Genomic DNA, 12,794 nt, shown 5'->3' on the forward strand with positions numbered 1-12,794 from the left:
GCGGGCTCAAATATTTCTTTTTCAATTGGTGTGCTTGAAAAATCCAAGCCTCTTTTACCAGGCCCAGCAATAGTGGGACTTCCGTGCATTGTGTTTTGGTAACTGCTTCCTGCACCCCCATCAAATATGTAAAATACCAAAAGTAACTTTATGGCTATTTAATTAAATCCTAATTTTTTTTATCTCTTTCTCCTTCCCTGTGCAGCTGAGTGTTCTCCCATCTACCCACTACGTGGATAGTTGTGTTTTCTCTTTTCCTGTAAGGATGTGGCCTTTTGTTGAAATTTTTGGCACACATTTGGAGCAGTAGAGAAGGCTTGCGGCCGTGCAAGAAAGCCCTGGAATGGGAAATCTGAAACGGAGATGAAAAATCAATCGAATTTAGTTGAGACAGTCACAGTTGAAATGATCGAATTAGTCTTAATTAAAATCTGATCGAGTTAGACTTTTCTTTAGTAAAATTCAATTGAGTAAGTTCTAACCAAAAATTTGTCAAATTCAATTGAGATATCACCGTCCAAATTCAATCTAATTTATTTTGTTTCACAACTTTTTTGACAAATTTTTTACCATTGTTTACATGATAGTTTGTGATTAGTTGGTTTCAAATATATGGACCAATAAAATAGTGACACGTAATCTATTGTAAAAAATTGTTAAAAGAAATTGTTAATGTATAATGGTCCTACTTTAATTTCTTTTTTTATAACCTTCCAACTTTCTTTCTTAGTTGTCTTTTCAAAATTTTTGATTCTACAAAACAATAATGATTTTCTCCATACTATTTTCTTTTAATCATGTATAAATGAAAGAGAAATATATATACATAAATATATACTCGATATAAAGAGACATCAAAAGCTTTTCGTCTCTCAGCATCATCCCAATATTGAGGATCTCTTCCCAATTTAGTACCGTTCGGTCAGGCTTTGATTTAATACTATTCGGTTAAGCGTTGATGTGGTACTGGTCGGTCATGTGTTAAGTTGTGATCATTCGGCCAGGATTTTAGACGATCGTCCAGTACTTTAGATTTTCGGCAAAGTGACCTAGGGGTTCGACCAAGACTCAAAACGTTCGTCCTAATGTTGTCCGGTTTAATAGTGTTTGATTTTGAGTGTTCGGTCTTGATATATTAGTGAGTATAAGCGTTCGTTCTTAACTTGGTATTCTTGGGTAGCAATCTTGAGCGTTCGGTTTTAAGTTGGTATTCTTAGGTTTGGATCTTGAGCGTTCGACCTTGGTTTAATTGTGATTGTGAGCGTTCGGCCTTAAGTTGGTATTCTTAGGTTTGGATCTTCAGCGTTCGGCCTTGGTTTAATTGTGATTGTGAGCGTTCGACTTTAAGTTGATATTCTTAGGTTTCAATCTTAAGCGTTCGGTCTTGGTACATTAGTGATGGTTTGCGTTCGGTCTTGATGATGTTTATTCTCATTTAGTGATCGTTCACAGGGAACGTTCGTTCTCGATGATGTTTATCCTCAGGAAGTACTTGTCAAAGGTAGTGTTCGGACTTGATGAGGCTTGATCTTTGAGCGTTCGTCCAAACAGTAGTCGATTCAATATGATGTTCGGTTTTAGCGTTCGGCCTAATAGTGTTTAATCCAACATGGTGTTCGGTTTTAGCGTTCGGCCTAATAGTGTTGAATTCAATATGGTGCTCGGCTTTAGCGTTCGGCGAATAGTGTTCGACCAAATAGTGTTCGGCCAAATAGTGATCGCCCAAATAGTGTTCGGCCAGATAGTGCTCGGTCAAATAGTGTTCGGTTCCAAGTTCACTTTGCTCTTGTTCTGGGTTGAATTGAGTGTGCACAATGTTTGGAATATATATACTGTGATGTGATTTATGTGAAAAGTATGTGAATGTATAAGATATGTTGGATTTACTGCGATAATATGGTGGTATCTGGTTATTCATGACTTGGGTAAAGTTTCAAAGTAACATTATGATTCATGGACGTAATTCCATGATCCTCAAGAAGAGGATACATGGTGGTGATTTGGGGGTGTATAGAATGATTGCATGGTAGCTCAGTCTTGGGGGTTTTCCTGACGCTCCAATGGTCTTTCATTCTCAAGTAGAGAAGATTGATCCATGTGGTGAGGAGTAGCAGGAGGTTCTAGTCTTGGAGGCTTTCAGTATGCTCTAGGGCGCGGAACGGACTAACCTCGTGAGGGTGGTAGGGTGGAACCCATTGGCAATGGCTTTGCAAAGCAGTAGAGGCCACCACGAGTGCATAACCCGCCATATCTCGATAATCATTCTGGTTCGGACGAGTCGGTCTATAAAGCAACAAGTCGGGGTATAAAGTAACAAGTCTTATGATGTCAGTTTACCATGTTTGGATGACTTTTGCATGTCGTGTGAGATTGTATAACATGCTTTTTATATCTTGCTCACCCTTGCTTGTTTGTATTGCTTGTGTATGTTTCTTTGGCGATGATCATCCATTTGGATGGGAGCAGATGACGGGGAGGATACTTTGGGAACAACTCTTGATGGAGACGACAGTACTGCAGCTTAGATTTGCTAGCTCTTATTTCATGAATTCATATTATTTGGAAGAACTTTTGTGTATTTAAAGTTTTAAATTCTCCATAATTTCCAGGGAGAAATTTTAATACTCTAGTTGGCAATTTCGCACTATTCTAAAGATGACTGTAATCCTTAATTACTCTTAACTGCTTTTCTATATTATACATGATGACGTCTTTATTATATATGCATGATGTATATAATTGGGATGTCACAGATTTTAACCAAGCGCACACAAAGGAGTCTTTTTACATTTTTAAAATGAATGTATGCAATAAATTATTTTTGGTCTAGAAGTCTAAATTTAGAGATTATAAATCTTCTCCCGATCTTTTTTTTCTCTTTTTTATATTATTTTTTCTCCTAGACTGATTTTTTTTCATTCACATATTTCTCTTTCATCCAATGAAAAAAAACATTATCTCACCAAACAATTTTTTCAAATTAAAGTCATTATTATTGGCTTAAACAATGTTAAATTAAATAAATTTTAAAATAAAACACATTGAATAAATTGTTCTAAATAAAATCAAGTTAATAATTAATAATAAGTTAGTCTCGACTTAATGAATACTAGTTAAAATTAACCTTCAAAAGTTAATACTATTTCATTAGAGTTGATTTTTATAATTCACTGCACTGCAAATTTGATACTATCATAATTAATTAGTGTCAATTTGTTATCTGTAACATCCCAAAAATACAGCAATAAACTATATATTAGAATAATCACATTAATAATAATCTAGGATCAGTCTTACAGTGGAGTCGAGCGCACGCTCATGGCCGAACGGCCTTACAAAAAGAGTTACAAGTTAAAGCCGTACCTCACTACCCAAACTATGCGACCGGTTTACAAAATAACAATATCGATCGTTCATACTTTAAACAAAAGGAAAGGTGAGCGGACGTCCACCTTACTATAACTAGACTATTGCCCGAACGTCCTACTCTCCGGTCTTGACTTCGATTTCTTCCAAATTTTCTTCTTCCAGTGCCTCTTCCAGCCGCTCGTCTCCTTCTGCTCACATCCACACGGATGATCATTGCAATGACAAGGATGGACGTACAAAACCAGACACGACAGGAAACGCAGGGTAAGCTTATGTAATTTAATTCATGCATAAACATACATTTCAAATAATCCAACACCAAATAAATTTCAACGTACGCATCATACAAAACCTATCACTAGACTGACTGTCCGGACTGTATGAAATCTGCGTAGCTACAGGCGTTCGTGCACCCGGGTGATGTAGTAACAGGAATACTCTCATCAGCTGCCACCCGAGGTTAGTCCTATTCATCCAAAGTACCCCTAAGGACGGGACCTCTTGCCGTTCCCACACATGACCTACCCTCCTTTACGTGAGGACGAGTACTCACGGAACATCAGGATGAATGATGAGAGGGTCGCACCTCCCAACAAAAGTTGTGCATAGAAGAATGCAGTATAGTACTAGGAAGTGACTCCTAGGTCGTCTCTCAAGGACCAATATTGCGGTTCAGTCTCAGATCAAACACGGAAAAAGGGGAGTTTTGTGATTTTCTTGTGAATGCGATTAAACTAAATTAAAATGCGAATGTAAACACGGAAGGAACCGAAGAATTAAAATGGTTGGGCACTAAAGCTAACACTACAATTAAATTAAAGGAGTGAAAATTAACTTTGTGATCATTAGCATCGAAAGGAGAACATGATAATCAAACAAAGATCACTTAAAAATTAACAAGCATTCTGAGATGGTGTATGCAATATTAAAATTGTAACAAAACGAAAAACTTGAGAATAGAATCAAAGCATTTCAATTAATTCAAAAGAAAACCCTTGAAGTATCTCTCTTGGACGTGGCAGCTGTTGGATACCATGTTCACCAAAATTAATGACCATACTGCACCACCAAAATAAATCACCCGTGCACCACTCTTCCACCTAATCTACATTCTCATTCCAAAAAAAATAATTAAAAGCAAGCTACTTTTAATGCTGGCCGTGACCTGCTTCCAGCTCCCGTGAATCAACGTACGCCTGGAGAAAAAGGAAAAGAAATGCCTTTCCCCTGTCCGCACACCATGTTCCAACACGCACACACATTGCTCTACGTTCCGTGCACACCTCCAGGCCGTGACACCTTGCGCGTGCCTGCTCCTATTCTAGTCGTGACCGAGCTGCTCATTATCTCATCACCGTTCATGAATCACCGTTCCACTTCTCTCTCTCCGTGCCAATCTACTTGCTCCTGCGCTCCATGTGCGTGCTTCACTCTCAACTTGACACCACATACATACTCCTTTTAATCAACATTCCAGCACCGTGCAGCAGCGAGACACATCCTACTCAAGCAACATTTCTTCATTCCTCAAAGAAAAGTGCTTCCATTCTCCCCAGGACAAAATGCATATGATAAAGGATGTCTTTTTGGGTGGCAGCTGGCGCACGCCCCTTCACACATCCAGCACCAATTTTTTTTATATTCAATTAAAGTGCACCGTGCTATGCTTTCCAACCGAGACCTCCTGGAGCATTCTCTTTTCTTCCAATTAAAAAAAAAAATGCACCTAATCTCTAAAACAATGAAAATCCTAAAAACTAGCACAAAAACAATTACTTTTACCAGAGTTGACCGCAACGTTTGAACCAAACAAATTGGAAGTCAAAGATCAAAGTGACAGATCAAAACCTAAGATTTTGGAAGAGAAAAAAAAAACGAAATGAAAGAGGAACCAGTGAAGGGCAGTGATGAAGAAGAAACAGAGAATTTCAGCCAGATTAAAATGAAGTTCTTTCATCCATTTCCAACGTGAATACACTCCCCAGCTCTCACATTCCCAAAACGTTCAAAGCATAAGCCAAAAAAAAGCAAAACCGAGAGCCCCCGAGTGAGTGGCGGCTGGGGCACTTTTTCTAAGGGCCGTGTGTCCTCTTTTTTTTAGGGTAGGGTCCACACAATAAAACCGTAGGGTGCCAAGTCACTAACTTCTAATTTTTGGGTCTAATCTAATTTACCAAAAATTGACCCAAAATGTAAGAGTTGATACAGAAATTCTAAACTACTGCATTACAATTTAATTAATTCAAAAATGTCTGTCTGGAGAGTCTTGAATTTATTTGGCATTCTTCCTGATGTCCCAAAATGTATTTCCGAAATTTTCCTGCATTTCAAAAAAAAATGCACTTAATCAGCTCAGAAAACCCAAATTAGCGCAATTACAAATTTCCGACCAAATTAAGCGCAATTCGGAAAAACGGGGAAATAACAAACAATTAAACACAATTCCCTGGTTTATTTAAGTGCAATAAACTAAATATAATTCAAGAAATAACGACTCATCAATGAACAGCCAGCATTAGCTTCCCACAGTCATACTTTACAAATTTCCAACATTCATCCATGAGTTGTTCCTCCCTGGAACGCTCGTTCAACTTCACATCATTTCATTCATATCACATTCTCTTCTTATTTCATTCATAATCATTCTCAATTCCATCTTTCATTATCACTTTTCTCAAATTCATCTTTATTGCCAATAAGTTAAATTTCATCTTTGTTCAAAGGTTTATAAAGACACCAAAATACCGAACGTTCTATCCTCATCCAGAACGAGGACGAACGTTTGAGACGAGACAGATAGGTCTCCAGTTCCAAAATAGAATAAGACCGAAAGGTTTACTGTCGGTTTGAGAGAGAAACCGAGCGTAATAAATATAGCAAGGAACGAATGAACCGAACGTTCATTACAAAGTGAATCAATTATATGAACTGACTCTTGATAACTCTGACCGAACGCTGAAAAGACCTCGCCAAAGGCTACGACTCTATGCTGGAACCAATCGATACAGACACTTCAAGATATTCCAATAGTAATACTTAGAAGCATTCATATGAAGAAACCGAACGTTTATGAATGTTTAGCTTATTTGAATTTACCTCAAGAAATCCGAATGCCAGTCAATGACCGAGCACGGTAGAGAAGAAATTCTATTGAAATTAGACGAACGTTGTTTTTCATCAATATAGGTTATATAAGAAACGAGAACGAGCGCTTGGTGTAAGACCGAGCACTACTTAGTACGAGCGCTTGGTATAAGACCGAGCACCAATAAACTTATAATAACAGACTTGATAAATATAATAAGATACTGTCGAAGTAGTGATTACGAACGACGAAAATATACCATTACACACACACACACACATATATACATATATACATACACACACACACACACACACACACACATATATATATATATATATATATATATATATATAAATTTAGTTTATCAAAGGATACCCAGATACAACTGTGCTTGGCCGAACGCTCAAGCATAGTATTATAACACGAGGACGCTCGTCCTCCACTAGGATTCTCTCCAATGAAAGAATCCCATTTCAACTATGTTCACCAGGAGAACCGAACGGTCAATGACCGTTCAGGAACGAACATACACTTTTATATGAGAAATGTCATACCAAACTTGTTTATTTTCAAACTCATTTCTTAACATATAGTTTCATAACTTTATACCTTTATCTCATAATCAACTTTCATACTTCGTACAATCCATATCATATAAGTTTCATATTTTTCATACATCAGACATGGCAACCATCATATATCATATAGTCAAAATATCACAATAATCATACTTCACTTTAATTTAGTAACTCAACGAACATTCATTCAATCCAAATACTCAGTCATCATGCATCAAAATCATTCAATCAACCAAACGAATGTTCAAACATTTCAACAGCATACCAATTAAATTAAATAAGCTTCCCTTACCTCTGAGCGTGACCGAACTTTCCCAGACGCAGAAACACAATTTGACCACTACAGGTTCTTCTACCGTCAACGCTCGACAAATTCAACTACACCAAGTGACAACCCGACACTATCAGAACTACTCATTTTAAGAATGGTTATCAACATACGAACCCAGAACTGGGTTTGCATGTTTAGGAAAAGGCTTAATTACCTACTTAGTCCCCATGTTCGGAGGTAATTTGCTGTTTAGTACCCGGTTTTAAAAATGTAGGCATTTGATACCTATGTTTTGAAATTTGTATCAATTGAATCCTACCCACTTAACGCCGTTATAAATCTAACGTTTTTCTGACATCAACTTTGAATTGTGGACGAGCGGTAGTGGACGAGCGTCCGAGCATCGTTGGACGAGCGTCCTCTTCTGTTGGACGAGCGTCCTCCTCTGTTTGGACGAGCGTCCTCCACTGTTGGACGAGCGTCCTCCACTGTTGGACGAGCGTCCTCCTCTGTTTGGCGAGCGTCCTCCACTGTTGGACGAGCGTCCTCCTCTGTTTGGACGAGCGTCCTCCAGTGTTGGACGAGCGTCCTCCTCTGTTGGGACGATCGTCCACAACCGCTCGTCCACAATTCAAAGTTGATGTCAGAAAAACGTTAGATTTATAACGGCGTTAAGTGGGTAGGATTCAATTGATACAAATTTCAAAACATAGGTATCAAATGCCTACATTTTTAAAACCGGGTACTAAACAGCAAATTACCTCCGAACATGGGGACTAAGTAGGTAATTAAGCCTTAGGAAAACGAACGACAAGGCGAAGAGAAAGACTTACCAGCCCAGCTTCACAAATCGAACGGTTTATCTGGAAGCTCTGGACGCCGGAAGTGCTTCTACGGTGTCGGAATATTGATCGGAGGAGAGAAAGTGAGTGTTTTCTGAGAGAGAAGATGAAGAGGAGGTAGAGAGAAGGAGGAGAAAAGGGGATTCTTCAGAAATCTGGAAAGAGGGTGCATGCAGAGAGTGGAGTAGATTTTTCTGAAGATTCAAGTTTTGCTCCACAGTCGAGAACGAACGTCCCCTCTTCAGTCGACACCTGTTTTCCACTAACTGATTTCCGGGTCTCCTTCGCTTGACACCTGGCGTTCGTCATCTGAGTGTCCAGCCTCCCTCTTGACACGTGAATTCCATTAACGACACGTGCTTGGATTTTACTGGTTCTGACATTATCATTGTCTTTATCCAATGTTAAATATCTAGTTTTTTTACAGTAATGGAATTAAGGAAAAAAAGTTTGTCTGTAAATGGCAAGAACAATATTTTACTTGTGAAATTAGACTATTATTAAGTGCGATTTGAATAGTCACCAGACTTTTTGTGTGCATGGTGTAAGCAGAAACAAAGTTTCTCCAGTGAAATTATAAACTATGTTATGTATTTCAATTAAAAGGATAGCACATGTAGTTGAATAATCATCTCCTTTCCAGAATGTGCCTCTTCTTCTTGCAAATAATCTTCTGAAAGTTAAATGAATAATAAGTAAAAGTGGACTGAGCATTAAGGCGTGTAAAATCAATTAGTACAAAAATCCCAAGTCCTTTTATATATGTTAAATTTGAACATTAAGCTCTGAAAACTATGGACTCCATCATGTGAATCAATTCAAGTCATAGATTCTTCAGAGATGATAAGTAAAATGCAGAGATTCTATTATGAATAAAATGGTCCTGTCAATTAACAACTTAATAGATCATTTTTCAAAGACTATACCCAACACATTTTCTAATTTCATGGATTAGGTCGTTGATTAGACTCTTCTATTATTCTTTGGTCGTTCGGTTTTATGTTGATAACCGTTCGGCTTGTTCTGGTCCTTTGTGACTGAACGTTCTCTTATGATCGTTCGGTTTTGTAGATTCGGTTTTGGTTCGTATGTTCGTTTTTTCAGTCTTTGTTGTACTCGACCTTCAATCGGTTTTTTCTTAAACGACCGTTCGATCTTTCTTTTGTTTGTTTTCAGTCGCTTGGATTGGCTATATATTGTAGCCTGTCTTTGCGTTTTAAGAATCAATTCAATCTCGAAATATTCAGATCTTTTTTTCTCTCTGTGTTTTCTCTTTCTTTTTTGGGTTTTTCTGTTTCTCCGTTTCACACTCGAACTCAACAATTAGCACCCACCGTGGGGCTGTGAATCAAGAAACTCCAGAAGCGACGACAACCAAGTTTGACATTGAGAAGTTCAATGGTTCTAATGATTTCGGGCTGTGGAAGATCAAGATGGAGGCTATCTTGATACACCAGGGATGCGATGAAGCGTTGAAGGGTGAGTGGAACATGGGTGCTGCAATGTAGCAAGAAGAGAAGAAAAGAATGGTGGATAAAGCAAGAAGCGCAATCATACCGTGTCTGGGTGATAAGACGCTGAGGGAGGTTGCAAAGGAAAAGACTGCGACTGGAATATGGGCGAAGTTGGAATCTTTGTACATGACGAGATCGCTGACTCATAGGTTGTGTTTGAAGCAACAACTCTATTCGTTCAAGATGACAGATTCAAGAACCATAGAGAAGCAACTTGCAGAATTCACTAAGATTATTGACGATCTGGAGAATATTGACGTGAGATTGGAAGATGAGATAAAGCGGTTATTCTTCTGAATGCACTTCCAAGAACCTTCAAGCATTTCAGGGATGCCTTGCTCTACGGTAAAGATCAGGTGATCACGTTAGAGGAGGTTGTGACGTCAATACGAACCAAGGAATTTCAAAAGTTCCAAGATTCGAAGGCAACCGAGGAGGTGGCATCTGGGCTGATTTCGGTGAAAGGGAAATGGAAGAAGCAGGCTGGAAATGGGAAGAAGTCGAAACCAGAAGGTGTGAAACAAGTGAGATGTTTTAAGTGCTAGAAGATGGGACATATCAAGAAGTATTGAAGGGCAAAACCGTTCGGCCACAGGAAACTGCTGATGTGGCAGAGGCTTCTGAAGGATATGAATCTGCTGGTGTTCTGTTGACTTCATCTGAAGATTCTCAAAGGAGTTGGGTCATGGATTTTGGCTGCAGCTATCACACGTGCCCGGTGAAGGAGTTCTTTGAGAGTCTAGAACAGAAGAAGCATGGAAATGTGCTGCTGGGAAATAACAAGGCTTGCCGAGTGTAAGAAGTGGGGTCGGTAAGGCTGAAGATGTTTGATAACCGGGAGATGGTACTGCAGGATGTGAGGTATGTGCCTAAACTGAAGAGAAATTTAATTTCAATAAGTTCTTTTGATCTTGGAGGTTACACCATAAAAGTCGAAGATGAAGTGATGAGGGTGTGTTCTGGAGATTCTGTGGTTGTCAAAGGCAGAAGGAAGAATGACTTGTACATTTTGGAGGGATCCACAGTCATTGGTCATGTCTCGGTAGCAAGTGGGAAGACTGAGAACACTGCTCGGCTTTGGAACTTAAGGATGGGTCATATCAATGAGAAGGGTCTTGAAGAATTGGAGAAGCAAGGCTTACTTCTGGGTGATAAACTGCAGAAGCTGGTTTTTTTTTTTATAATTGCGCCTTGGAGAAATCACACAGGATACCGTTCGGTTAAGGGAAGCACTTAACGAACGACCATTTGAGTACGCTCATGCTGACTTGTGGGGACCTGCAAGAACTCAGACTCATGGTGGAGGAGCGTATTTCCTGAGCATCATTGATGATTTTTCAAGAAGAGTGTGGATTTACGTTCTGAAGAATAAATCTAAAACTTTTTAGAGATTCAAGGAGTGGCATACATAGACCGAGAACCAATTGGGGTGTAGGCTGAAATGTTTGAGAACTGACAATGGTCTGGAGTTCGTTTTAGAGGAATTTAATGAGTTCTGAAAGTTTAAAGGGATCAGGAGGCACAAGACATTAGTGGGAACTCCTTAACAGAATGGTCTGGCTGAAAGGATGAACAAAACAATTCTGGAGAGGGTTCGGTGCATGCTGCTTGGATCAAGGTTATCAAAGGCTTTCTGGGGATAGGTTGCCAATACAATCGTATACTTGCTTAACAGGAGTCTGTCTTCGGATCTCAAGCACAAAACACCAATGGAAGTTTGGAGCGGACGACCGATTGATTACTCAAACTTGAGGGTGTTCGGTTCTTTGGCATTTGCTCATGTCAAAGGGGATAAGCTGGAGGCCCTAGCGGTAAAGAGTGTATTCCTTAGATATGCTGAAGGAGTTAAGGGATACAGGCTATGGAGGTTAGATACTAAACCGTTCAAGCTGATAATTAGTAGGGATGTCATTTTTGACGAAACGAGAATGACAATGCATGCTGAAAATCCTGGATGCGAGAAGAATACGTTCGTTGAGGTGGAGCATACTACTGATGGAGTCGTTCGGTCATTGATTGAGGAAGATCGAACGGATGAAGTGCGAGACGAAATCGTTCGGTCATTAGATGAGAACCGAACGGGTGAAGGGCAAAGCCAGTCTATCACAGATCTTGGTGATGATACATATGGTATATCTGGTGATGTGAGTCACTCAAGACGAGCTGGTGATGAATTGAGGAATTATCAGCTTGTCCGTGATAGGGAAAGGAGGATCTCTAAGCCAACCAAACGGTTTGGAGAGGCAAATTTAATTTGCTACGCCTTGAATGTTGCTGAAGATCTTGAAAGCTCGGGTGAACCGAGAAGTTACAAGGAGGCTCTTCATAGTAGCGATCGACATCTTTGGTAGGGTGCTATGGAGGAAGAGCTGAAGCCGTTGAGGAAGAATAACACCTGGAGATTGGTGGATCTGCCAAAGGGTAAGAAGGTTGTAGGTTCAAAATGGATCTTCAAGAAAAAGGAAGCTATACCAGGGGGTAAGAAAGCAAGGTACAAAGCAAGGCTTATTGCCAAAGGCTTTACTCAGATTGAGGGTGTAGATTATCATGAGATTTTTGCTCCTATTGTGAAGCAATGTTCGGTCAGAGTTTTAATGGTGATAGTTACTCACCGCAATTTGCATCTAGAACAATTGGATGTGAGGACTGCGTTTCTGCATGGAGACTTGGAGGAAACCATTTATATGAAGCAGCCGGAGGGATTTGCTTTGGATGAAAGGGTGTGCCTGTTGCATAAGTCTCTGTATGGCTTGAAGCAAAGTCCAAGGCAGAGGTACAGGAAATTTGATGATTTCCTGAAAAAGCTAAACTTCAAGCGGTGCAATTATGATGACTGCGTGTATACTCTGAACTATGACAATGAGATACTGTATCTTCTTCTATATGTGGATGATATTCTGATTGCCAGCAATAACATGAGATGAAAGCAAAGTTGAGTGGTGCTTTCGAGATAAAGGAGCTTGGAGAAGCAAGGCGGATCTTGGACATTGACATAAAGAGAGATAAACTGGAGGGAAACTTATTTTTATCTCAAAAGATTTATTTGCAGAAGGTGATTTTAAGGTATCAGATGAATGAATCAAAACCGGCTGGCACACCGATCGGTCAACACTTGAAACTCACCAAAGAACA

Source organism: Vigna umbellata, chromosome 4 (assembly GCF_029865625.1).
Source record: "Vigna umbellata cultivar VRB3 chromosome 4, Vumbellata_1.0, whole genome shotgun sequence".
Lineage (NCBI taxonomy): Eukaryota > Viridiplantae > Streptophyta > Magnoliopsida > Fabales > Fabaceae > Vigna > Vigna umbellata.